The following is a 23,934-nucleotide window of genomic DNA, read 5'->3' on the forward strand; positions in this document are numbered from 1 at the left end:
GATACACCCAGCTGTGACAGAACTTGTTAAATAAGAAAAAAAGAAAAAGTGATCTGTGTGAATCAAGTTGCAGGCATAAAATGTGTCTGCAAGAATTCTGATACTTATCATCAAAATATCTGCAGTTCTCAAATGTTAGTCTGACTGACAGATGTCTTGCAGTACCTACCCTAAACTGATGATTCCTGTGCTGTTCTTTGTACCTGTGTTTTTCTTCTTTAAAAATTAGTGATCATGCAGCCACAGAACAACAAAACAAAACAAAACAAAACAAACAAACAAACAAACAAAACCCCCCAAAAAACAAAAACAAAAAAACCCACCATCCATTCAAGGCAACTATTTTCTATAATAGATAGTCGATGTAAGCAATCCATGAACCAATGAAAGGCTAAAATTTGGTCACACGAACACTTTAGCAATTGCTTCTGAATTGCTAAGATGTTGCAAAGAGGTGAGATGAATTCATGAACTGGGTAAACTGCTAAACTCTCAACACACATTATTGTGAATAAGAAGAAATCTGCCCAGCTCTGTGAAGAACATTACTACAGAGCATAACAAAGCAGCAAAATCACTGATTCTGTGCTTTTCTTCTGTGACGGATTACTGTAAAAATACTTCTGCCTGTCTATGGATTTGTCAGCTGTTTGGTTTACAGTACACTATAGGAATTTAAGCTGTTTTCTCCTATGAACCCCCACTTTCTTATTTCCAAACTTACTCCCATTCCTTCTTATCAAAAATTGTTCCAGGTTTCTAGGACAGTAGTGAAGAGTAAGAAAGGGTTCAGTAAAAAGGGGTCTGCATAAACTAAGGGTAAAAGCTTACAGAAGCAAACACGCAGAGGCTGCTAGAAGAATGGGATAGTAACAAGATGGGATTAGGACAACCGGGGGTAGAAGAGATAAAGATGAGAGTGTGAAAACAGCTCAAGGATACCAGGCAAGGAGGTGAGAAGGTGTCCCCAGAGTAAGTTAGAACTGGTTTGGGGGTTACCCCTCCCTCAGGGTCAGAAGTTTACAGTGAGGAAGACTACGAGCCTTTGCGAGGAAGACTACAGGGCCTTCATCCAACAACCACCAGAAGGAGACCCCCACTGCTCATGACGCATGCGCGAGAGGGAGGGACTGTATGCTAAGGAGTTCTCAGAAATGTAATGAATATGTATATGAATTCTGGGAAAATCACTGGTTATGTATTAGCTCTGCCTATATCTATACCAAGTTTTTGTCCTGATGGCATGAAAGTTAGGAGGAGCTATCCCCCTTGCATCCGGCTCTGCGCAGTGTTGATTAAAACATGCGTCATTTTATAACTACTTTGAGGTTACAGAGTTTGATTCCTCAAGTCAGTATGTCATGCTCTGGAATTTGGATTTCCATTCCTCCAGCACTACTGAGCATCATTTCTCTCTCTCGCTGCTCATAAGCCTAGGAAGAGAATGATCTATGCAGAAGCACACTTATGTACTGGCGGGGAAATGAGAAAATCTGTGCTGGCTGGGATGTCAGAAAAGAGATCTGTGTGCATCTCTGCCCCTCATACCCTCAAGCCTGTGAAGCAGCACGTGTGGTTTTGTGATGCTGAGGCTGTGAGGCTTGCTGGAAAGGAAAGAAGTGAGATCTACCCTTTTCAAATGGCCAGCTAAAGCCTACTCACAATTTGCATTCTGTTGAAGTTCTTTAAAGAAAAAAAAAATGTTTGGTGGTTGTTGCAGCAGTTGCATGCACATAACTGATGACCTGTGAGGAGGCAGAGGCAAGACCAAGGACAGGATTTCTGGTTTGACTCTGGATTGGCTTTTCTACACCAGGTGAGTGGGGACCTGTTCTTGGGCCAGAGGTGAGGAACTGTGGGATGTGGAAAGCAATCTGGGGAGGAGGCTGCCCCTGCTTCCTGCTTCCTTCTTCCTGCTGGGACTGCCTGTGGAACAAGAAGGAACACAGGGAGCAAAGAGATGCTCCATCAGTCCAGGTTGCCCATCATGGAGTTAGGAGTAAAAGAGGAGTAAAAGAGATGGATATGGGTGGCGACATGTACTGCACAAACAGAGACTGCAACTACTTAGCTGACACCCATCCCTGGAGGAGGACATAAATATGTATCAGAGCAAATGGGGTCAGTGTCTCAGTTACTTTTCCCATCCCTCAGCCAGGGATTTGGTGGCAGATCCACTTGCAGCATGCATCTCCAGTGCTCATGAAGCCAGTCATTGGGCTGGCTGCTGGGAATGAGCAAGCTGCAGCAAGCCTTGTGGAGTGCAGCCAGCTTCTCCTTTCAGTGCTGTTATTTTAGCCCTGGCTGCTTGTACTCAGGAACTTTATACATATGCCTGAGATGTGATGAACAAATGTTTCAGCAGCAAAGGACATACATAAGTTTACATTGATCAGAAGATGCCTGAGTCAGAGTTGTGTAGTAAATATTTTTCAGCCATTTTCTGCTTAAATTAGAATTGTCAGGTTGCAGACTTCCTTCTTCTCCTTATCAAATCTTCCTTTGTGAATGTAGCTACATCTCCCATCAGACTGTTTCATCTTCCTCTGTAGTCTCCTTGGCCTTGGTTGTGAACAGTATCTCCCAGAGCTTGTGTTTCAAGAACTTATGTTACAAAAGCATTCACCAGAGCCCAGAGTGTAACTTGGTATTTCCAGGAGTGCCTAGGTTTCAGGGAGATCACTTCACTTAGCAGAGAGAAAGCAACAGTTTAAAAGCAAACAAACAAAAAAACAAAAACAAAAACCAACACACACAAAAACAACACGAAGTGAAGAAAAAAAAAAACCTCTTCCTTTGAAGTCCACTTGGTGAGATGGGTGACCATGTATGGGCAGTAGCTAGACTTGTGGCTGTGAAATTTTGCTCCACACGGCAGCAGTGCAAGCAGTTTCTGTGCATAGCCTGCAGCTGCCCTGGAAACTGCACCACCATAGAGCTGGTGCAGCCCCACTGGGAGAGCTGGATGTCCCATACCACCACCTCTCACACCAGAACTCCTGGGCTTGCTTGAGAGTTTGCTTGGGCCAGCCCTGCAGGCTCCCAGGCTACTTGTTTCTAATAACAACTGTACATCAGGTTTTGGAATGTATCTGCAGAGGTTTTGTGTTAAGGACACAGCAAAAGACAAAAAAGCAGGCCCGTTTGCAGAAGGCCTCAGTGCCCTGTGTAGCTGCTAGCCTGTGTAGCTGTGCCCCTACCTCTTGCCCATGCCAGTCAGGACATTGCGGTTGCCCATACATGGGCACTGAGCAAGCACTGGGGCTTGGCTTTAGAGCATTGCCTGGCTTTCTCCAACCCTGCTTTCCTAGCACAAGTAAAGGCAGGTTTTCAGCTTTGAGAAAGAGACCAGATGGTACTATTGAAGTAGCTTGGGGATTAGCACAACCATACACTGATTCATAGAATCATAGAATCACCAAGGTTGGAAAAGACCTACAAGATCACCCAGTCCAACCATACACTTGTCACCAATAGTTCTCACTAAACCATGTCCCTCAACACAACGTCCAAACATTCCTTGAGCACCTTCAGGGTTGGTGAGAGAGCAATAAGGTCTCCCCTGAGCCTCCACTTCTCCAGGTTGATACCCTATTTCCTTTTTTTAGAGTCTATTTGCACTGTGAGTAGCTCTATAAATTTAAGTAAGTTCTCATTTATGCTCTTATTTAAGTACATAAAACTATTAAAAAAGGGGGAACAAAGATGGCAAAGGATATGGAAGGCAAGATGAGTGAGGAGCAGGTGAGATCCCTGGGTTTGTTCTGCTCAGAACAGAGGAGCTGAGGGGAGGCCTCATGGCAGCCCACAGCTCCTCACAGGCAGTGGAGAGGCAGCACTGAGCTCTACTTTCTGGCAACAGTGACAGAACCCAAATGAATGTCTTGCAGCTTTGTCAGGGGAGGGCCAGGGGGTTGTTAGGGAATGGTTCTTCACCAGAGGGTGGTGGGCATGGAACAGGCCCCCAGGGCAGAGGGCATAACCCTGGTCATTGATTGAAACTTGCCCACCAGATGGTGTTGAAGCCTGCACACAATCCTATCTTGTGGTATCTTACTGAGGATTTATCATCTAACTTGGAAATGTGCCCAGTGATATCATAGTCACCTCCTCTTCCAGACATGTGCCTAGGATGCATAAGTGCATCCTAGATGCATCTTGCCCTGTCCCAAGCCTGCCAAAAGGAATATAGACCAGAGCCTTCAGTGGCTTATGGGTCACTTTCAGAATTGAATTTTCAGTGGCCTTTGGGACAGGACCCTGGCCAAATGCCAGTTAGGAATGGGTCATTTGCTCAGGTTGTATCTCTTGCATTTTGTCTATATCTGTAGCAGGGACTGGAAGAGACTCCAGCAATGTGTTCATCAGTACCTACGCTGGGACCTATGGTTGGACCCTTTGCAAAAGGTCAGGTAGACTCAGAGGTGATCTTTAAAGTCAGGTTTAGATAAAAGCAAAGGCAAAAAATGGTGGGAACTTGGAATAAGGATAACCAGATTTTATTTTCATGAGCACAAGTAAATGGGAAGTTTCATAAGTCAATATGGTACATACATTACTGCTCAGCATTTTGCTTTGCAGATACTTAACTGTTCACTCCCTAGATTTGAAATTTTGTGCTTGATGGAAAAGTGAGCATCTCAACTCTGCATATCAAATAGAAATATATATATGAAATGAGTCACATACTTCAAGAGAACAAAATGGCAGCTCAGTAAATACTCAGCAAGATTTCTTAAAGCAGTTATATCTGATGCTTGTTTCTACCTATTGGAGATCAACAGTTTTCTAGAAAGAAGATGTACCTGGATATCTGATTTTTTTATTTCACCATCAATCTGCCATAGAAATACAGGACTAACCTAAAGTGAAATGACTTCTAATGATTCCAGCAAAAAAAGAAAACCTGGGTCAAGAGGAAAAAAAAATTATAATCCCATACAAATCTGTCATGGTTGATTGGGGAATTTCTAATGAGAGCACATTAATAGAAATCAGGAATCATTCACAAAAGCAACATGGGCTGGCAGCCGCTCTGTCCCCAGTGAATACTCTTTTTAGTATATTGTGATGTGTGGTCTTCAGGAAGCTTGTTCCATCAAATCCTAATTTCTCCTGTACACAATTCTTACAGCCAACTTCTGTTTTCTGCACAAAACCTTACTTACTAAGGTACACAGTATTTCAGAATTGCAAAACAGTACTGGTTACAAATCAACAGTCTTCCTACATAGTGGGTATTTTTGGTTACTCATTTGATCCAGTGATTATTAGAAGGATTTAGAAAGATATTGCATTGAAAGATTGACATTATTGCAATAAATTGCTAGCAGAAATTGCTGTAGATCAACAGGTCAATCTAGACAATGAGGACAGTGTTGAGTGAAGACTGATTAACAGTTTCATTAAACGAGCTCAATCAGTACAGCACACTGTCCATAAGCAAGTATATGCAGTACACCTACAGAGCACCCAGGCTGGTCTGCAGCAGAAGTGCATTTTCTTCTAGGCTTTGCTGCTGTTCAGCTTTGGCAGCATGACGAGAGTCACTGTTTTCACTGTGTTCTCATGCACAGAGAAGTATTTGCAGGATTAGGACTTTAAACCTGTCTCAATACAACACATGCCTACATCCAGTAGATTCACAAACCCCCAGTAACTCCTACTCAAATAAGAGATGCTAAATGTGTGTATACTTGTCTGTAAGGTATCTGTAAGGCCTTTTTTTATAACTACTTGAGGTGAGGGATGTGTCCTACACTGTATATCATAAAAAGAGGCATTTATAGTGCTGGACTGTTTTTCAGAGTACAAAGCAGTGTATTCTGGTTTTGACTGGGATAATACTGCTATTGCTTTATATCATGAGAGCTGGCATAACATACATAGGCTGCTCTGAAAGTACTGCTTCCTATTTATTCCCATGGAAACTAAAGCAGCTACAAGCATCATTTGATAGAGCAAATTCTCACCTACAAAACATGATTTTTCAACATAGTCACCACCATTACCTATGCATTTTCACCAGTGAAACAAGAGCTTGCATGCTGAGCTTGTAATTGAGTAGCTATATCAGAAGATTGTCCTTCATGTTGCTGTCACCACTGCTGACCACCACCACCACCTCACTGTGTTCACATCCACTGTTCGGGCTCTATAAGTATTCAGTAAATATTGGTGAATGTCAGTGGGAGCTATTTTTTACACATGGAGCGTGTAACAGTGACACACCTTTGCTTCATATGCACTTCCATGGCAGATACCATTTTGTCAGATAGCCCCTCTGCTGCCATCTGTCACATGGCAACAAAATGTACCAGAATATTGGTGGGAAGGTTCTACCTCTACTGCTATACCACCAGCATCCGTCTCTGACATTACGGGTCAACATAATACAGTAGGAGGCATTACTTTCAGAGCAACCCTTGAATAATGTTTTCCTCTGTATATAGCTATCTTTTAAAGTTCTGAATGCAGATTTGGCTAATGTACTCCTTAAATGACTTAAGCTCACTGATTCTACAAATGCCCATTCCAGGTGAGCAACCCACTCAGGTGGCTCCATGAGGTGAGATGTAAGAGGCAGGCAAAGTGCTCCCTTGCTTGTATGAGTAGTGTGGCTCTCACTGGGAGCCATTCCCTGGCCTCTGCCACAAGCTGGTATACCAGCTTCCCTTTTATGATATCAGCATCTCAGTTCAGGTTTTCTGGTCTCTGCGGTGCCATAAGTGGTGGATCATGGAGCATTTTTCCATACTGGCTTTCCTGCAAGGTCAGTTTATTGCCAACAAACCTTTAAGGGAGATTAAATCTGAGATGCTAACAGCACAGAGCACACTCCACTTGATAAGGCTTACCATTATACAAGGGGATTTCCCCAGATCTCTTTCATTGAGAAGGAAACCCAAGTACGTGGAACTAGCTCTCTGCTATCAGCTCACATATGTGAGACAACTTAAATACAGCCTGGCAGTAACTGTAATTTTGTTCTGTAGTCACCACAAAGCCTGAAATGAAGAGGCTTCAGCACCTGTAGTGATTACAGTGATTCAGACCAGGTAAATTTATTAGCTTTGTTTCTCTTTTTTTCTTCTTGACACTATGCTACCTGTTGTTTTCATGATTTTATATTCTGGAGTGGAGAGCAATACAAGCTAATCAGTGCCAGATGACAAACAAACTTGCTCAACTGTGAGGAAAAAAAAAACTGCTCTGAGTTCTAAAAAAAGCATTCTTCCAATTTTTCTATTGTATTATCTAGTTTCACCTGAGATCCATAGCATCAATGATTTATATATATATATATAGTTTCGTTATATATATATAGTTTTGTTACTATATAACTAAACTATATATATAGTTTATATACATATAAATAACTTAATATATAGAATATATATTAAATAATAATTTAGTAAATAATAAATAAATATAAAAATAATTAATAAATATATGTGTATATAAAAATAATATATATTGCATAACTTATATATATAGTATATATACATATGTATAACTAAAAAAGATCTTGGTCAGTTATTTTAAATCCCCCAAGTTTCCAGGAACCAAGTAATGATGATCACTTATGTGAATAAGCAGTGTTCCTGGGTTACACATGTGATGTGCTTTACAAGTACTGCACAAGGTTTAAATATACATACACTACTTCTTTCCCCACCTTTGCTGCTTTATTCCATGGAGCCTGTAGCTACTGTGCAGTTTGCTGCCAACATACAGACAATTATTTTATGAACAGCATACAGTTTCCACATGAGGGGTAGGTTTCAAAGTTCTTCATCTTACCTGTGGTTTTACTATGAGAATTGTTTTAGGATACTAGTGAACAACCTACCCAGCAGCTGGGTAACAAAGTATGCTGATGGTTAAGTTGGGTGTGTTTTCATTAGCCTACACCTCATATTCTCTGTTGGCAGTGGCAATTCTTTATCATGTGCTGGTAACAGTATTAATTATCTTAAGGGCAAAGCAGGCCCTTTCCTTCCCCAGCAAACATTTTGTCGCCCCCTTGCAGCAAATAGCTCCAGCTCTGGAGATGTGCCTTTCCAAGTAGCCTAGTGCATACTGCGGATGCTGCCACCACACACAGGAAAGCATGGAGATGGAAAATGTGTGCTGTGTGAATCAGGTCACAGGTCTGTTATGGAGCCTGGAAAGTGAAGGAATCTACCAGCAGCTGATGCTCTTCAGGTAAAATGCTGGCCATGGCAAGAAACTGCCCCTGTTCTCCATCCCAAGTATCAGGCTTACATGGCTTAGCAATACACTCCTATCATCCATATATGAGTGCTGTAGCTACATGAGGAGGAACATTAGCAAACTGCTCTGCAGGGTGTGGGATCAAGGCTGCTTTTTCCATGGTGTAACCATTCCTCTCATCTCCACAGCTATTAGGACTCTGAAGGCAGCAGAGCATTTATTATGTGTACAACTTGTCCTTTTATAAGTCTGGTAAAGAACAATATGCTCACTTTTGCTAACAGGATTTTTCTCTTGAGGCATTTTTTTTTATTGTTGCTGAGGAACAGACCATTGTTGTAACTTGCATTCTGTACACTTAAGGAATGGTTTTTCAAGTGATAGAAAAGCAAGCCAGTTCACCTGAGGTCTCTGGGCAAAGGAAGCCTCAATCATGCCCACCTGAAGAGACATAACAACATTTTCCATGTAAATAAGTATCTTCTTACAGGTCATGGAAATCCTGCTGGTTAGCAAAATTAGGTGGATGACTCTTCCCACCAGCAAACAAATATTATGGTACTTTTGCTGCCACTGCCTCACTAACTGTCTCACACTGCTGCCACCGCTGGGTGCTGGACTTACCTCAGCTTGTGGTGGACAAATCTGGGACTTGCTGGAAGGCAAGAGTGTCCTTGATGACTAATTTGCTTTAAATGAGACTAAATGACAGCCTGTGGAGCATGAATATGGAGCACTGGCTGCCAACTTGCACGGGAACATCACTGTTCCTGCACATCCTTGTGGCTATGGCAAGTCTGGGTGCTCTGCTCACAACCACCAAGTAGGGGCTGTCTGCACATGGGAGATGCACAGACCACTCCCTCAGTGCAGGCATGAAGCATGACCAGCAGGAAAGGGAGAGAGAGCTGTTTTGGGCGGGGGAGGCAGCTGGACACTAGACTCACACACACCTTAGGAAATACAGGTAGAGGTGCCATACGCCAAAGATAGTCAGAGAAGAAAGAGGAACAGGGAAAGGATTGTTCTGTATTCATTGCGTGGCATGGTCATCATTCCACATTGGAATGGAGAAGGTGAAAATAACAAGTAAACTACACAATAAAGGGATTCAAAGAGTTTTTTAAACGTCAATAGTTATGTTAGTTTACAGTGCAAGCAGCCAGCGTAAAAAGTGGATGTGGTTTCAGTGAACAGAGCTAATCCAAACAAGAGAAGAACAGAATTGACTCAATGCAGTGACCATGCATATTCACAGGATTATATCCCATTGTCACGAGAGTGGAGCTAATGGTAGCATCAACACTCCAGCATGACCCCAGGGGAGAACACTTCCTCCTGTTTCTGCAGCATAAAACTCTCGAGCTTTGCACTGCAGGCCTAAAGGGAAGTGTGTAATGCACTGCAATGCACTGCGGGCTTCTTCTTGTCCTCAGATCCCTGCATGTCTGAGGTAGTTGGCCAAGGCATGCAGGGCACAGATGCAACAACACCAAGCTGCCCTCCTTTCCTGCATCGAATGGCTTCATCCAATCTGTGCAGCAGCTTTCACACTTCTCCTTGTCCCTGGGTGCAGTCTGTGAACCACAGGCCAGCTGGTCACTCAAGAGCAACTGCGTACAAGTAGAAATGCCCTGACTCAGCGCTGACTGGTGATGCTAGTTTCCACTCTCACTTTTACTGACACAGAGAAGAAAAAACTTTACAGGGGTTTAGGTTGTTACGCTATCTAGAAAATCAGAGCCTGCTCGTGTCAGCTTCCCTTCTGTTTGGCCTATATGTCTTTATCATAGTTTGGAGGGAGGGGAAAAGACCAATGCAGAGAAGGGAAGGGATTATCATACTAGATTGACTTGTCAGGATTAGTAAAGAAAATATGAGGCATGACTGCCTGCTTGGCTGAGGCAGTCTCTCCTGTGCAGTGCTGAGAAAGACATCTTGGGTGCTTTCTCCTCCTGCTTTTCTTCCTTGGGCACAGGTCAGCCCTTCAGACTGATCTTGCAGTCAGCCCTTTGTGAAAGGTTATGCTGTTTATTTAGTTTTCCCTATCAGCAAAGTGTAAAGGACAGAGTTTACCTCTTATTTATTTATTTATTTACTTTTTATTCTTTCCCCTCCAGTAGCTTCCTGTTCTTCCAGTGTTGCATTCTGCACTGCTTCTGGCAGAACATTTTGTTACTGCTACAGCAGATAGAATGAAAGCTACCAGACATTGTTTACCAACCTGCAGGGTGCTTGCAGCACTTGTGCAGGACTCTAAGAAATTGTATTACACTTATGGGAGGCCTCGGATGATTTGGGAAAGGCCTGGAGCTGAATTTACCTGGTGGCACACAGAGAGCCACACCGTTCCCTTCTGTTCCGTGGCGTCCTGGACAGCCTTCCACTGTCTCCATGCCAAAAACCCTCCAGGCTAAACGCTACGGCATAGGGAAAAAGGAGGTGGGGCGGGGAGCGGGGTGGGGGATAGACACGGAAGTGGAAGGAGGGACGAAGCTAAGTGAGACGCAGTCCCGATAGCCAGAGGACAGCGGCAGCTCTTTCCAAGAGCAGCTTGTGATTCCTTGGTACAAAGTGCTTATAAATAAACCACTAACAGCAAAAGCACACGCAGACGGAAAACAGCCTGCCAGCTCCCACACAAACTGATGACTGGGACGGCATCTACTTACAAAATTTGGCTGGGTTATTCCTCCTCTAATGCTGCACGGCCCTGTTTATGTACAATCTGTCCCATGCTATTGCTTTCTCTCTAGTGCAAAAGGAGCTTTGGGCAGCTGAGGGGAATGATGGAATACTGTGAAAATTGCACAATTTGCATCGTTGTTTGTTCCCTTACTTTAGATCCCTGTGAAAACAGTGTCTGCTGATGGTCTTGAGAAAATAAATCTTGGTTTCTCTCTTAGCAGGAACCCAAGGAAGATGGAGTTTTGTTTTGTAACACAGCCTCTGCAAAACAGCTCTGCAGTTACAGCAGGGATTGGCCACAGAGGTTCTGCAGCTTGGGGTGCTATGGCAATACAGCCATGGTTATTCACTTTCCAATAATTGTTTTCAGTGCTGAATTATTTGGCTCAAAACAAACTACTAGAGCCAGAATTTAGAATAAAAAGAACTATTTCTGAGTATTTGTTTTCTGCTTTAAATTCTTCACAGTTTAGCACCCTGGCACTGTGCAGCAGGTGCTGAATCCAATGTTATGTGACGAGCATGTGCCATGGAGCTGCTTGTAAATGGGAATTTTGCAGGCAATCCCTCCATAGCTGCCATAACACATTGCTGCAGTTTTGCAGTATTAGCTACAAAGCTGTACTTCACTCATGGAAGACCCAGTTAACTTGTCAGACTGCATCTGTTTGCATGTGGTCCTTGTGCCCACCCAAGGCTGACTGACCATGTCCAACCCCTGGCCCACCTAGGCCTGGGGAGAGCTGCTGCAAACAGAGGCAGAGAGGAAAGCAGAAACAGTTTCAAGGAACTCTAAATAGGTAAAATCTTTTAACATTGAGTACACTTACACAGACCTTGTATTTACCTACTACAATAAAAAATAAAAACAATAACAAGCAGATACAAATTGTAATGTGACACTCAGTTTAACCAATGTTCTCTATCAAATGTGGATAGACAGTAGGCCAGCTTCTCAGAGCCCTGCTGTGATCAGTATTTCTCCTGCAAAAATTACATTTTTACAAGGAATCTTCATTAGTTGCATTGTGATCTTCATTAGTGTGTAGGTGCACATGCTGATAATGCATGCATATGCATGTTTAAAACCATAAGATTATTTAAGGGTTGCCTGCAGATTCTTACTCAAATTGCAAAAGTGTGCATGAAGGTGCCACTTTCAAATGTGCATGTAGAAAATTCTCTAAAAAGGAGTGAAGTTTGAAAACATACAGATGTACATCTGCTATGTGCAGACTGCATCAGGATTATGGGCAGATTCTGTTCTCAGTTATGCTTTTTCCTCCTTGATCCATTAGTAGGGATCCATGGATGGTCCTACAGAAAATTCTAAGTAGAAATCTTTTAGAAAATTTGATTCCTGCAAACTGTCTAGATTTGTAGGATCTCCTTTTCCTGGAAATGGGTAGGCTAGTCATCCTGGGAACTAGTGGGTTGAGGGTACATGTGACTTTTGCTCCTGGAAGATGTCTGCAGATTTGTGTCGCAGGGTAACAATATACAAACAGATATCCTTTCCTTTTATCTGTTTTAAGGGGATGAAAAACATCAACTAATCAATGACTACCTTAGATGAGATTTGGCATGGAAAGGTTGTATTTCTGGCCCAATTATTTTCTGTCCTAATTACTACAGGCAGAAGTTAAATGGACTTCATTTCCCCTGCAAAGAGACACATGAAAAACCATTTACGGGAGTGATGCTTGTGTTGATGTTGTTGCTCCATTATCAACCATGGTGGGTCAACGCGACCTTTTTAAGAACACATCTTAAAGCCCTGCGCAGTGGCTGATCTCCTACAGTGCAGTGACCTAGGACTACATTTTCAGGAGTGAACACCAAGTTCTGTAAACAAGAGCACATGTGAGAGGTATGCCTTCATTTGCAGCCACTGTTTCCATAGATACAACTGCAAATGATTTATGTATGCAAATAATTAAGACTGCCAACAGGCATTTGCCCACACAAACACTTCATTTACCTATAAGGTCATGCTACATGAGTGGATGGTTTTCTATAGGGTGGATAAAACTTGACATCACCTTCCTCAGGCTGAGTGCAGGCTGACATCAGACTCTTCTGAGGTGTTTTGTAAGGTAAGTTGTGTGTGCACCAACACATGCGCATGCAGCCCTTGACCTCAATCAAGGTTTCCAAAGTGGAATTGCATAGCTGTGATATGGGGCTCCTCTCATACCCAGCCAGGATTTCTGCCCTTTGCTCTTCACAGCAGTGAAGCACAGTGTACTACACAACTGTGGCATGGCACCCCTGGCAGTCAGCACTTTTGGGGGAAATAGTCTAAAGTTTGCCCAGCAGAAGAGTGGCAAAGCCCTGCAGCCCATGTTGACACCACAGCCATGTGCTTTGACTTTGTCCTGCCTCTTGTGTTTGCCAGCATTTGGGAATCTCCTGCAGGATTGGAGGGCAAAGCTGCTGTTGTCTGCACTGTGCACTTGCTTCAGCTGAAGGACAACAATCCCCATGCTGGGAACATAGCATGAGAGTTGGGTAGTTTTTTTTTTCGTTTTTTTTTTTTTCACTGTTCTGCACATTCTGCAAGTTTCCACTGGCACATGAAGTGTTTGACTTTTGGGCCTTCCAATCACACTATTCAGAGAATTAATGTTGACACCGGGTGATAAGATGGGGGAACATGGATACAAGGCTGCCAACTGGGCAGCTTGTGGAGCCTGCAGCTCCTGGTGGTGGCCTGACTTACCAGGTTACTGTGGGCAGCAGCAAACATTTTGATTTCACAACAGAAAGGTGGGAAGAGCTTCAGGGATCCAGATCGAAAGCACTCAAAGTCAACAAAGTGGGCCATTGCACAGTAAGATATTCTGCTGTAGAAGAAGTGTGACCATTTCTGATTCTCCATTTGCTAAACTACTCAGATTTCAGAAGGAGATTTGACTCCCACTGACAGCTTGACCCCTTGTTGCAGAAACTTCTCATTTTTGTTCAGAAACTTGCAGACACTGTGTCTGGTGTGTCAGCCAGTTGCAAAGACAGTCTTCTTGTTGCTCTTACATTTTTTTCCTCTTGATCCTCTGACATAGTGCATATAAGGTAACATGTGTCATAACCTTCTCAAAAATCAAATAGGTCCAATTTTCTCAGTGACTTCACTAATTACATCTTTTATCTCCCTTATCATTTTGATGTTTCCTTGCAGGAGAAGATACCAGTAAGGTAGCATGTACCATTAGAGGTTAAACAACTGTGCACATATCTGTCTCAAAAATTTTATGACATGACCTTGAGCCCTCTCCACACAAGTGGGGCAGTCTCTTCTATCAAGAAGCCCATAGACATGCATACAATTCCATAGTTAAGGGGCCTCATTAGATTTTTTGGTGTTAACTGTAGGTTTCCTTTTAAGTTCATCATCTTTGGAATTGAAGGCCCATATATGTCTGCATCAAGCAGACAGAACTCTGCTGATCTTGGTGGAGGGCAAACTGCTTGCTTTGGTGTACTTTCACACACTGTATCCAATGCTGGAATTAATTCTGGCTGCTTTCAGAGGTACTTAACATTTTTTTTAGCCTGAGGATTTTTTTTTAATCGGAGGATTAGCTGATAATGAGATTGCATTGATAACAAGAAAGGCTTTTTGTCTTTCCTTGGAAGAAGTACCATGGCTGTCGATAGTTTCATGTGCAACCAGGTCTCCAAGCTCCCACAAGTTCATGTTGGAGGATTAAGTCTCTCCATTTTCTGCTTCTTTAGACGAAGAGTAATTTTGTCTCTAGGTGGAAAGTTAGGTACAGCCATCCCTGTACTTGTACAAATGCATTTGACTCAGATATATGTGATACGCAATAAAGAAAAGAATGAAAAAATCAGGTAAGGTAAAAGAAAATCAGATGCTAGCACTGTAGTGCAGAGAGGGAAAAGCTGTCTGAAGAAGGCCTGAACAGTGCTGTTTTTAACAGTGAGACCTTTTCCTGCATGCTTCACCATAGCTGTCACCTTTAATAACCCTGCTGTCCTCAAAGAGAGTGTTGTGAAAAGCGTGTGGCCTGCTGATGGTCTGCGCACAATGATCTGATCACAGGGTGCTGGCTCCTTTTCCTTCTTTCCACCTCTGTGTCTAAAAATACACCCCACAACTTCCTAAAATTATTTTTTCCATGGAAGCAAAGGCTGTTTGATAAGTGATTGCATTCATGACCATGAACTGGAGGGAACACAGACCATGAAACAAGGGGTAGTTGGCCTGTGCAAGGCAGGGTGCCTGCTGTGTGTGTCTGCAGTTGCCTGGGACTGTGCCAAGCTGCTCATCCTGCTGGTTGTTCTTCTTCCAAAGAGTATTGCACAACAGTATTGTAAATGAGTTTGAGAAATTCAACCATAAAATTACACCTTCTTTAAACTATTTCAACTTCTATTGGGATGTTCACCAGCACCTTCTGGCTGATCTTTCCTGGAACATCTGGGGAATTACTTTCCCAAACCCTGGCAGGTTTCTCCATCCAGCTGCCCAGGGCCACACCTGGGGAGAGGGAACGGTGTGTACCTCTCCTGGCAGCTGTCAGTGCCTTGGCCGGAAACCTCGATCACCAAAACTGTAAGAGTTTTGAAATAATAGCAAAATTTGGAGGATAAAATGGCTTTTTTTTTTTTTTTTTCGCTGAATCAGTAAAGAAAAAAAGAAATTAATGAAAAATGGTCTTAGGTGCTGAGGTGCTTTTCAAGGACTGTGCTCGGGCTAGACCGTGCCCAGGGGCCCTCCTGTCGAGGGAGCGGCAGGACTCTACACCCGGGCGGGCGCTGCTTGTGTGGCGCTGCAGTACTGCCCCACGCCTCGACTGCGCTTCTGCGCAGTGGGGCATTTCCTTACGATAAAAGCCCACCGAGGCACGGAAGCCACTCCCTTCCCCCGCCGCCCTGCCGGCCCGTGTCCCCTCGGCCCAGGCCACTGTGTCCCCACGGAGCGCGGGTGGCCCGGCCGCGCCCTGCCAGCTGCCCGCCCACTCTGCCCGGCAACCCAGCCACTCCATCTGCTGCTCCCCAGCGCGCCGCGCCGGCTCCGGCACAAGCCAACTTTCTCCTATTCACTCGCGCTCCCCTTTCAGCGTCCGATTGTTCTTCCTTAATGGCCTTACAAAAGCCCTGCCTGTTGCCTTTGCAGCCGCAGTGAGGCCAGCCGGGGAAAGTCTTAATCTCTTCTTCAAATTAAAGGGACTCCTCTGAATTAATAATGCTGCCAGGAATGCAATGGCTGATACAAGAGGATGTATACCACTCTTCAGCCCTCGGCAGCTGTGATTAGCTGGGGCTTGAAGTGTCCTGTCACAATATTTCATTCTGCTCCCCCTCCACCCCTCCCGGTGTAGGGTTGCCACATGGCCTCTCTTGTGTGCTGCCTTTTCAAGCCTCGTGCCAATCATGCAGCAAAGGTGCCTCAGATAGGGTGACAGATGGGACTGGGGTAGTTCGAGTCGAGGCTGGGGCCCGGGGGCACTGGCTGACAGTCCCATGGCCACGGATGGCCATGAGAGGAGAGAAGTAGGGCAGAAGGAGGATCCCAGGCTCGTGGGGCACCTGCCTGGGTCTGCATTGCCTGCTCGAGATGCCAGAGCTGGGACTGGGCACGCCTCGCTGCACCCCGCAGTCCAAAGAGCTGGCTAAAAGCCGTGGGACAGGAATGGGCTTTGTGCAGTGCAGAGAAGCCCCTGCAGCATACAGTTCTGCAGCTGGGTTCTCCGCAGGGGCACACCTCAGCCCTGGTGGGCCCAGCACATTTGCAGCCAGGTTGGAGAAACACCACTGGTTTCAGGATGATGGGGCACCCAGCAGGCATGGGCAGCCACAGGGTCCTATTGGCAATGAAGATGAACGCATTTCCAGCATGGCAGGCAGCTTCCATCCATAGAATTTTTCTTTCCCTTAGCAGGAGAGAGAACTAAAATATATAAAGGGAATAGCTATGTTTCTGTCAGTAATGTTTCCGTGTTTTTACCCTACAGTAAGTCAGCCAGACAGCGTATCCTGCTGGAAAGTCCCTTGCAAATGCCAACATGAGTGCAAAAAGAGCACTGCAAAACTTATTTCTGTTAATCTTGATATGTGTTGAGAAGGAGTACCAGCAGAAAAAGGAAACCCTCTAAGCTATGCAATTTCAAAGTCTGTGTCAGAGAGTATCTGTAAAAGCGATGCTAGTGTCCCCTCCAGTAACAGTGACATCATGACTGGCACCAGCACCGCACAGGGTCTCATGCTGGCTCTGCCACAAAAGCAGGCCCCATTCCACCCTGCCCATCACTCTTCAGGACATCAGTCAGGAGCCTGCTGCCCTCTCTGTCCCAAGCTCTCCTTTGCTGATCACGTATGGTAAATTTTCCTTGGCGAGCCGTGTGAGAGGCAGATCCCTTGGCTGTCCTGTTCTGTGTGTTTGCCCAGCTATCTGGTAGTTCAGGCCAGGGTCCCACATGGGCCTCTGAGATGTCCCCTGACTTTCCTGGATACCTGGACTACCTCCCAGGCAGAGGGAATAAAAATTCTCCTGAAGGTAGCATCTCTGAACACTTCCGATTTCTGTTCCTCCTCCATGAACCCCACAGAGCTTTAAACCACAAACACAGGACTACCGGCTCTATTTTGCAGATAGGGAAAATGAAGTCATGGCAGATCAAGTGCTATGGGCAACGCCTGGGCATGTGTTTCCTACACTCTTATGATTCTTAAAGTTTTATATATATATATATATTTTTAATTTAGTGCCCAATATTATTATTTCAAGACACCTGCTTCTGACTTCTTGTCACTTCCTGACTGTGCCTTTGGTGGCTTTGCACTGGGGTAAGCCAGATCTGTGTCTGTATGTGTCTAACTGAAAGCAAAATACATAATCCCTTTGTGATTTCTCTGAGCACTTGCAGGAAAACTGACTTCATCCAAATGACAGGTGTTGACACACCCACCCAAAGCAAGTTGCTGTGTTTTGAAGAGTCTGGGGGTTCTCATGATTGCAAGGTCATTTGGATCCCCGAGGTGTCTGTGTGTGTCCAGGTCTCTCTGCTGCTGCACCTCTGTCAGTTAAGTCCACTGCTTTCTTCAGATTTGCTCATCTTGGCAGCACAGACATGTCGCAGTGTCAGCTCTGCTTGCAGTCCCGGCATGTGGCCTCCACCCAGCATGCAAATACGTGGAGCAGCTCTGCCTCTCAGCCAGGTGCTGCTGCAGGCAGCCCAAGTCCTGCAGGGCAGCTGGCAGGTGCTGAGCATGGGGCAGGTGTGCCGTGTGCCATATGGCCTGCTCAGTGTAGTGTTTCTGTTAAGTACTTTAAATTACAGGCCGCATGAGATAAAGCAAGTAAAAACACGTGCATGCAGCAAGCTGGGACATACACACAAATAATGCAGAAGTTGTTGCTTATCACACAAAATGACTTGAGAGAAGTGAAGAAAATGTAGTTGCCTACTTGACTGTGAGAATGTTACGGTGGTGGCAGGGTTGGGAGGGAGATTTGTTTGTTCCATTGCCTAGAGAGAAAACTATGCAATGGGCTGCTGCAGGGGCAACAGATGAGACTGTCACTTTCTAAGTGTTTAGTCTTTGAGAACAACTGCATGTGGAAATCAATCAAATTCCCACTTTATGATTAGCCGGAAGGCTGGCGAAATAAATACTGCACGCTGCAAAAAAAAGTCTGCATAGGAAAAGGAAATGAAACAGTTTTAAATGTATGAGGTTTTTGCACATCCTCACCACAAGATGTGAATTTGCAAAGTGAATTTCCTTGAGAAACTCTTCTGTGTCCCAGCAGAGTGTCCCAGCTAACATGGAGCAAAGAGGTGAGATTTGTGCAAAGCTGCATGCACCGTGTACAAGTGAAGAGGAATGCATATTTATATGACTAATTGGAGTCATACTAAACAGTGAGCAAACTCACTTGAGGCAATGCACTGACAAATGACTGTGATGTGCAATTTATCATTTGTGTGCATGCTTACCATTTTAGAAGTACTAATTTGTCATGTAAATGTGCATATGTTTGCATAGATACAATTATGTCTTGCACTGAATGACCACCTTTTTCTTCATAATGATGTGAAATGATTGCACATCAATGTTGCCTGATGGACAGCTCAGGTGCTTGCACTCATGTCTATCCCTACTGGTCTTTTTCCTGCATTGTGGGCTGCTTAGGCTGTTCTCTTTCCAGGACAACACTTCCCGGTGGCTGTTGTGCAATGGAGGGCCATGCGTGAACCATGCACTGGACTCCTGGAGGCTGCTGCCTTTCGTACTCCTAATTTTGCTGGGAATTGTTTTGGTACTGAAGGTACAAGGCAGTGATCTGAGGAGCCCTGCCTTCTAACCTGGGAGTTCTGTTCCTCAGTCAGCCAAAGTCCAGGCTGGTGTGTGTGGGTGGGGGGGCAGTGGAGGGGGAAGTAGGGGGGGCATTTCAGAGCACGTGCTATCAACTGTGGTCAGAGGTACATGGATGTGGATTCTAATTCTCTTCACCCGATTCTGCTCCCTCCTCACCGGCTACAGACAGGCTGCAGGCCCCAGTAGACAGCTGTGCATTGTATGTATTGCTAACAGCTGCCTTTTCCATGGGGGACATTAAAAGATTAGGGGGATGTGGGCACGTGCTGGCTTCTGGAGAAGGAGACAATGCTTGATTTAGGATGGAACTTGTCTGCGACGGCCGACAAAGGAGGGAGGCTGGAGCGAGGCAGGGGTCAGCGGAGCTCTTGCTCAGGGGGAGACAAAGGCAAGGGAGGAAGGAGAGGAGGAGCAGAAGTGAGAAGCGGCTGCAGCGTGCTCTGAAAAGGCCGCCGCGGTCTTGCAACAGCTGCTCCCGCACAAGAAATTTGAGACGGTCTTTTCACAAACACAACGGCTGTCAGAAGAATAGGGAGGCCACACTTCGCCAGAATGAGTCGTTTGCAATTGAAAAGGGGAACTGAGAGCTCCCAGTGCTTTCAAAGGTCTGTATCTACAGCACTACGAAATGATTAGTCAAAGTACATCGTGGAACAGGAGGAAAGTGTGCCGCAGACCATAGGGGGAAGTAAATCCTTGCGGTGCTGTTAAAAGTTGATGCAGCAGCCATTCTCTGCAGTATGTGGCACAGAAGAAAGCATCCACGTACGTATGCATGCACGTATACAGTTATCGTGATGTGTTGCTAGATTGCCAATCAGTGTTGGTACAGTTGGAGCTGTTTGTTTGAAATAACGATGGGTTGCACCTGCTTGGGAAATGACAAGTTTGTTCTCTTCAGAAGTCAGGGATCCACAAAAAGTGTGGTCATCATCTGCCTTCTTCTGCAATTACTACCCCAGATACTGTGGTGAAATTCCCACTAGGGAGGGCTGCTTGTGGGTATCTTGATGCAGCCATCCTGGGAGAAGCATCCCCAGGGACTGGATACGTGTTCATATAGGAAAGGCATTTTGGATCCCTGTTCTTCCCAAGGTCAGGTTCTAGACATTTAATGTTAGCACTTCACACCAATAAATGATGAAGAGCTATGAATGTAGACCTTTCCAGAAGATCTCAGCTACTCAGTACAAATTGGCAGATGCACATACAGTGAGGCTGGTTTACCACCAAGCTCCTCTTCTGTGCTACTTTCAGATAGGATGGTGCCTGAATGTCACTTTTAAACCTGCTAGTAGATACCTGCCAAAGTTCAAAGAACAGTGGTGCAAGTCTTTCTTAGATAGATCCTTGCAGTGACATTAAAGCTTTTTGCAACAGAGCTAGCAGGTTTGCACAATTTAATGCAGAACTCCTACCTCATCTGTCTTTGAGATGGATCATATAATGATCGAAGAGTGATTTAACTGAAGCAGATCAAGTTGTATAGAAGATAGAGGAATTTCAGGAAAGTAGGCCAAACAGAGAAAGTACAAAATATTAATAACTTATTAATAGTTTACAATTTGAAGATGACCTTGAAATCAACAAGAACAGTAGAAAAAATACCAGAATAGAGCTGGTTGACAGTAGCCCTTTAATCACTGATACAGCCTCAAACAACAGCAGCGATTTGACTGACAAAGTCTATGGCATATGGAGTACAAAAGGGTGGCTGATCTGGGGCAGGATCCTGCCTTGTGGCCCACCTTGATGGGCTGGTTGCTGGAAGGTGGATTGTGCCATGTACAGGGGAAGGTTTGGGATCCTTGGAGAGTCCACCCTACCTTTGTCTGCCTTCTTTAGGTTGGACGTGGGGTGAGATAGAGACGTATATGGGCTGGGTTTTGCTAGATGGATCTCACTCACATAAAATGCTCTTTTTGTGGTGTATGTTGGGTTATCACTATTGTGATGTAATGTGGCACCTGCCAAGTAGATGTCTTTGTAGTCATCATCTGGAACAGGATTCCTGCCTTGGCTAGAATAAATGGAAAATATGGACAATGATTCTGTATATCACCTTGAAAAATCCAGGTAGCCAGTTGAAAAATGTCTTTTTTTTTTTTCCCCACGGGATTACTGGTATTGTTTTTCTTATTAAATAAAGCTGTTAGCTTTATTTACTTTTATTAGTTTTATTTAATCAATTATTGTATTAATGCCATTAACTATGATTATTTAACAATATTATTAACTTTATTTTTGTTTCATTTATTTTTTTAATAAAACTGTTAGCTTTATTTACAGCATACATTTACACCACTGTATTTGCATTGTAGATTTTTTCCCTTTTTTCTCTGACAAGGTTTTGTGAACTCAGTGGAAAAATATACATTTGTTTTCACTCAAATTATGACTTTCTTTCCTAAATGATTTTGAACTCATTTGAATCTAAAAAATAGGATTTATACTAACACATCAGAGGAATTGTATTCTACCTATAGCATTTTGCTGTCCTTCCCAATATATAGACAGGAATTTGAGGTGATAAAATAATATAGGAGAGTGTCTGCAAAACAGAATACAGAGCATAGAGAAAATATGCTAAGGATTAAACCACATGGTTCCAGTGGGAACCACTGGTAATGTAAGGACTGATATTTTGATCTTGTTTGGACTAGAGACACAAGAATGCCTGTTGATAATTATGTAGAAGAGGTTTCACTTTGGCAGAACAGAAAACTACAGCTGGCATGGCACCATGGATACTGGCAGAAACAATTCAATGCAAAACAGGTGTAAAATCATACACTGGGCCATAGTCACTCTGCAATACAACTTGAATCACTCTTGGGCATACAACCCAGGTGTCAAATTAATCTTTGATAGTTTGCCAAAATCACAAGTATGTTGGGTTGTTGTTACAGGGAATAAAAGAGTATAATCTAGTCTCAAATGTTTAAAAAAAAATTTAAGAAATTTTAGTAGTTTGAGACATTACAAAGTTAATCTTCATGGTGTTAACCTAATAAAATACTGAGCTTACATGCAGTGTGGGAGTCCTGTCAAACCAGCACTGAGCACTGTCTGAGCTGTGCTGGGCTTTCCCTGGTGTCTGCAGGCTCATGCTGGCTCATGTGGCAGCCTGCTCCAAGTACAGAGAGGCAACCAAAGCCTTGAAGCTGTGACCAGTTTCCTTCAAAGCATTCAGGACAGTGAAAAGGCATGCACAAACCCTGTTAGCTGCAGAAAGGAACTGCGTACTGTGCCTTGTGAAAATGATATGATTTACCAGTGAATGTCAAAAAATATGGCTCACCTAACAGCTTGTTCTGATCTGAAGTGTTCCTGGCATTTATGAGGTCTCTTTCTCACAGGAGAAAGGTTCAGGAGGTAAAAAGTGGTAGTATGACTGTTTCTAAACAAGGAGAGTAAGTGGCAATATCAGCTGGTAAAGCAGCACTCCTCACTTCTCACTTACTGGATGTTATGACACAGTATCATTCATGCTGAAGATCTGAAACTGTTCCCTTTGTACACTGTGGTAGAGCAGGAAACACAAGCCCAAAGTGAAGAATTTCAGAACAATTTGCTTTTGAAACTGGAAGTGACTGACTGTTCTGTGCTTCAGAACTGTTAGTGTGTAGCAGGTCACGTTGGACCCTAGATACCAATAGCCTGTATTTTGCAGAGAGAGGAGGTGAGAAGTGAAAAATGGAGATTTAATTTGTTAGTGCTCTGGAATCAATTACTGCTTTTTGAAGTAATAAGACTAACCAAAATGCGAGATTTCATGTTTGGGATTGGAACTGAGGCACACACTGTGCAGCTAGGTTTTGCTGCTCGTAGCCAGAAGAGTCTTTAGTTATTTAATTCTTTTTGAAATATGATAGCCTTAGGTCTCCGTATCCCTTCTTTGATTTGCTCCCAGGGTTGACTGTCATCTTGTGATAATATGAAACAGATCCTCTGTTCTGATGCCTTCAAATGTACTGTTGAGTCTGGAACTTAGCTTTTATTTTTCCATCTACAGATATATTCAAATGCTTTATGCATATTAACTTCAGATTTTAGAAATCTGAGCTGAAAGCTGCAACTACCATAAAATTTTTCCTCTTTATGCTAGTACATGAAAAAGGCAGGGAAGACTTTGTTTAATGTGAAGTTAATTGTCTGGGGGACTGGGTTTACTTATTACTAGATGGCATTGTTGCATTACTATTACAAAAAGCCGAAGTCCTAGTAATTAAGATCAGGCAGTTCTTTACAATGTGCTGCAGAGACAGCAGCAATCATCAGTGACATTTGCAAATTGTGGCACTGTGATCTCCTTGCACAAAAGGCACAGCTGCCAGCAGATAGCATCAGTTCAGCAGTGACAGTGTCCCATTTGTTTTCCCACTGTCACTCGCTGTCTTTATCTGGGGGGCAGGGGGTGGATATCAGCTAGCCCCATCTGCTCAGATTGTAGGGCTGGTCTTTGGGGAGGTGCAGCTCACTAGGCTGAGCAGTGAGGCACTTGTTAGTGGCAGAAATCCTTTGTGGGGATTATTGCAGAGGTAAGAGGAAAAGTAAAATTATGGCTATCAAGAAGGTTTGTGGGGAAAAAAAAATTGCACTAACGTGCACAGTTCTTTCAGGGGTATCCTACTGATTCACATTATTCATACTTGTGAATGTCTGTAGTCCTGGGCTCAGTGT

General features: G+C 43.9%; 1 long non-coding RNA gene across 2 annotated transcripts; it reads left to right on the top strand.

The window, feature by feature from the left end:
• Nucleotides 1-6,968: 6,968 nt before the first annotated feature.
• On the top strand, nucleotides 6,969-11,343 carry LOC107052311. 2 transcript variants are annotated; one of them, XR_001464715.4, is made up of 3 exons: nucleotides 6,969-7,058; nucleotides 8,033-8,208; nucleotides 11,124-11,343. It is a non-coding gene; the product is annotated as an uncharacterized LOC107052311 (long non-coding RNA). The 2 variants fall into 2 exon arrangements; XR_001464716.4 differs by having other exon boundaries at nucleotides 11,127-11,343.
• The last annotated feature ends 12,591 nt before the right edge of the window (nucleotides 11,344-23,934 follow it).

Source organism: Gallus gallus, chromosome Z (genome assembly GCF_016699485.2).
Source record: "Gallus gallus isolate bGalGal1 chromosome Z, bGalGal1.mat.broiler.GRCg7b, whole genome shotgun sequence".
Classification (NCBI taxonomy): Eukaryota; Metazoa; Chordata; class Aves; order Galliformes; family Phasianidae; genus Gallus; species Gallus gallus.